Below are 4329 nucleotides of genomic sequence, written 5' to 3'. Positions count from 1 at the left end.
TCCTTAGAAAATTAAATGTACATACACACTTAACAACTCCATTTGTATTTCTCGCTAGAAGATATGACAGCATATGTATACACAAAGTGTATAAAAATAAACATCAGCTTTAGAGAAACTGGAACTCATTCAAACATTTATCCACTGGTTAGTGTACAAATTGTGATAAATCCCCGTAATAGAATGCTTCTCCCTGATACAAAAGAATTATTCATGGAATTCTATATATACTTTTATGGTCTTTTCTTTCATTTTGGTGTTGGGGCTCAGAGCTTACTTCTAGCTCTGTGCTCAGGGATCACTCCTGGTGGGTGGTGCCTTGAGGACCAAATGGAGACCTGGAAATTGAACCCTGGGCAGCTGAACTATATAGCTCCAACCCCTGGGACTCTATAAACCTTATACTGGACACAAGGCAGCATACTTTGAAATTAGAAATACATAAAAATCCAAAATAGATTATGATATAAAAATCCGGGCTTCTTGCCCCAGTATAGAATTATTTGGGCAAAGAATGACTAGAAAAGCCTACAAGGGAACTTTCTGAATAATAAAAATGTTCTAAATTTTAATTGAGACATTGCTTACATCTAGGAGACTCAGTGAATTATTCACATTATATGTAAGCCACTTTTTTTCTATTCCTTGGCCAAAGAAGGCTAAAAGAAAAAAAAGAAAGAAAGAAAGAAAAAAGAGGAAGAAAGAAAGAAAGAAAGAAAACAAGAAAAAGTGTATGTAATAAGCCCACTAATATTCTCAAGTTATCTCAAAGATTTGTAATAGTAGTTGGACCAAAGACTAACCGAAATAAAGATAAGACTGTAATTTGAGATACCAAAGAGTTATAAGACTTTGCATATGATTTATTTATAATGGGTGAAGGACAAATAGAAATTGAAGGTAACCACTAGATTCTTGGTTTGAGACAATTAGGTGGTTTGTGGTTTCAAATCCATAAAAATACAGAAGTTGAAACTTTAGTTGATATGTGAGGGGATGAAAACAATTACATGTTTCACATATGGTTGAGGTGACCCTAAATTATGCAAGTTAGGTCTGGGTAAAAGTTAGATATACTGTTTCACCTTGGATGGAAGAGGAATAATTTCCCAGAATGTCTTGATAGTTATCATCACACAGATTTTATAACACAGATAGAAAGGAATACATTAGAGGAGAGGAGGTTGTCTAGAAAGAGAATGTAGAGAAAGTGCAATTAAAGAACTGATATGACAGAGCCTTTAAAAGAGTCTGTAGACCAAGCAGAGAAGATGTGGTTGACAAAGAACACTGACAAATAATGCCTAGAGATTTCTGAGTAAGGCTTCCTGAGGAAGGGGAAGCAGCTGACACAGACAGAAGAACTATGCCTTGGATGAAACATTGGGTTGGAGAGGATAGGGTGGGTGGGTTTAGCTCCAGAAATATTCTTTAGGTTGAAAGATGTCAAAGTTTTACAGCTTTGAGCTGGGAGGCCAGACCACCTCCTGAAAAAGACACAGGGGAAAAACGGATGGATTTCACAATCACTAAAGTAGAACAGCAGAATTTAACTTTTAAAACTTGGATTAAAAGTTTGAGACTGTATAGGGTAGGGGCCTGCCTGGCACACTTCTGATCCAGGTTTGTTCACAGCACCACATATCATCACTCAAGCACAGTGATCTCTGAGCACGGAGCCTGGAGTGGCCTGAGCATACCCAGGTGATGCCCCAAAATAAAAACAAATAACAACCAAACAAGGTTGATAAGGTCTCTGGCAAATGTTCAATGACAGTTGGAATTAGTGCCTTGATTTTTTTTCATAATAACAACCTGTCAAGTTATGCATTTTCTTTTTTTCTTTTTTAATTGAATCTCCAAGAGATAAAGAGTTACAAAGCCATTTATGGTCAGGTTTCAGTCAAAAAGTGTTCCAACACCAATCCCACCACCAGTGTACATTTCCCACCACCAATGTCCCTAGTTTCCCTCCCGTCACTCTTTCCCCACAGGCCTCTCGCTACAGCTGGAAATTTCCTTCTTTCTCTCTTTGTCTGTTTTTCCCCATCTCTGTCTCTGTCTGTCCCCCCCCCCCCACCATCTATCCCCCTCCCCACTTTTGGGTATTATGGTTTGAAACACAGATACTGAGAGGTTATCCTATTTGTTCTTTTACCTATTTTCAGCAAGCAGTTCTTAGAGTGATCATTTCCAACTACCTTTGTCACTGCAATTTTCATTTGCATAATTTTATGCTTATGCCCAAGCTAGAAAGGAGAATGGTTGGGTTCATATAACATCATAACATCATGGATATACAAAAAGTTTCAATTAAAGAGTCAAAATTTTAGACAATGAATAAAATTAGGTACCAAGGAGAGAGGAGAAGGACAGGAGGAAGCTGGTGGACAGAAGAGGACAGGTGCAAATTTGGACAGGAAGATCAGATGCTGGCACAGCACAGGGTTGTTGGAAGTCTTTGAACCAACAAACCAAAAAGACCAAAAGACTTGTCAGAGAGGGAATGTCTGCGTTGATTATTTTAGCAGATCCAGCATTTGGAGAAAGGAAATGACACAGGTATCAGATTGCTAAGGTAGAGTAGAGATCACAAAACCAAATGTCTAGGATATTAGGTGAGTCAACTACAAGGATAATGAAGTTTTATTGATGATAGCAGATGCTGGAGAGCAAAACCATGCCACAGTTTTGATAGTTCAGTCCAGTGAGTAAGGCTGTTTCCAAACCACCACATAACAGCGGTGAGCAGGAGATGAGAGTAGCATAGCCAGCTGGCAAAGAATGGGAAAAGAATTGATGTTTGGACAGCAAATCAACCCCAATCACCATCTTAAAAATGCAGAGAGATGCAGAGAAACCTCCACTTAAGAAGACTAAGAATGAAATTTTGTTCTTGTTTCAGGGGGACCAGATCTTAGCTTCATCAGGAAAATTGGGTGAAGGGGAAGAGTCGTAGAGTTGGCGCTGGACTGAGATGAAAGAAAGAGAGAGGGTGAAGAGTAAGGGCCAGGTGAGGAGTGCTACTTGGCTGTGGAAAGTCAGAGGGTGAAGGGTAAGGGCATGGTGAGGAGTGGTGCTTGGCTGTGGGAAGTCAGCTCCTATTCTCTGCCACTAACCACTGGCCTCAATCAGTGTGGAGCGAACGGTAGTAGGGGCCACAGCAGAGTATATAAAACTAGAATATGAGGGAGATACAGAACCACTGCCCAACTACAGCTAATCTTCTCTTTATACACTGCCATTAATCAGTCAACAAAAGGGAGTTCTTAGTCTCAAATGAGGTTGATGAAAATAGTTGATTACCTAAACTTCTTTACAGGTGATAAAATAATAGAAAAATTGCAACTGAGTAGCCAATTCACCATATTATTGTTAAAGACTTTGATATAAAAATGAAAATAAGAAAATAAAGACTAATATAAAGGCTTGTCGACCAAGTGATCTGTAATTGTTTAAAGGCAAAGCCTGAGCATGTCATTTTCTTTTTTTTTTTTCTTTTTGGTTCTTACCCAGCGATGCTCAGGGGTTACTCCTGGCTTTGCACTCAGGAATTACTCCTGGTGGTGCTCCGGGGACCACATGGGATGCCGGAAATCGAACCCAGGTTGACTGCATCCAAGGTAAACGCCCTACCCCGCTGTGCTATTGCTTCAACACCCTTAACATGTTATTTTCATTTCCTTTTAATTTCACTTCCATTGACTATTCCAGAAAACAAGGGATATACTGCTGAAATGGTTTTTATTGTCAAAGTTCCTGGCTTTTACGTTGCTGTGTAGGCTGTAATTAATTGCCTTAGTGGCATCCTGGTCCCAGAGAGAAATATGAGAAAGGGGCTTACTTGACTGGTATTAGTCAGTGGGGATGCACCATTCATGACAAACATTATCCATATCACTCATGTGTCTGACAGATATGTGATTGGCAGCTAGACTGAGCACATTTCAGCTGCAGGATTTATCCCAAATTTGATTCAATGATTTCTGAGATAACAGGATCATGAATATCTTCCAAGCAGTCACTAGAAATTGCCAAGGCAGTAAAGGAGAAATTATTGAATTATCGATTGTGATACTGAATTTCTGTTTGATATTTTTATTTATATAATTCTTGGCCTTCTAAAAAAAATACGCTTTGTTCCAGTGCCAGACATCTCATGAGAAATTCATTTTCTTTTCATTTTAAGATACTTGGATTATACAGAAAAGGCAATGAAATAGATTAGGAGGATTTAAAAAAGAAGAAGAAGAAGAAGAACTAAGTACTAAGGCAGAAGGGAAAACGCTCAGTGAAGACGGGAGTTTATTGAATAACATGAGTGTGTTG

The sequence above is a fragment of the Sorex fumeus genome, unplaced genomic scaffold (assembly GCF_029834395.1).
Source record: "Sorex fumeus unplaced genomic scaffold, SorFum_2.1 ptg000039l, whole genome shotgun sequence".
Classification (NCBI taxonomy): domain Eukaryota; kingdom Metazoa; phylum Chordata; class Mammalia; order Eulipotyphla; family Soricidae; genus Sorex; species Sorex fumeus.
Note: the sequence above shows the minus strand (reverse complement) of the source record.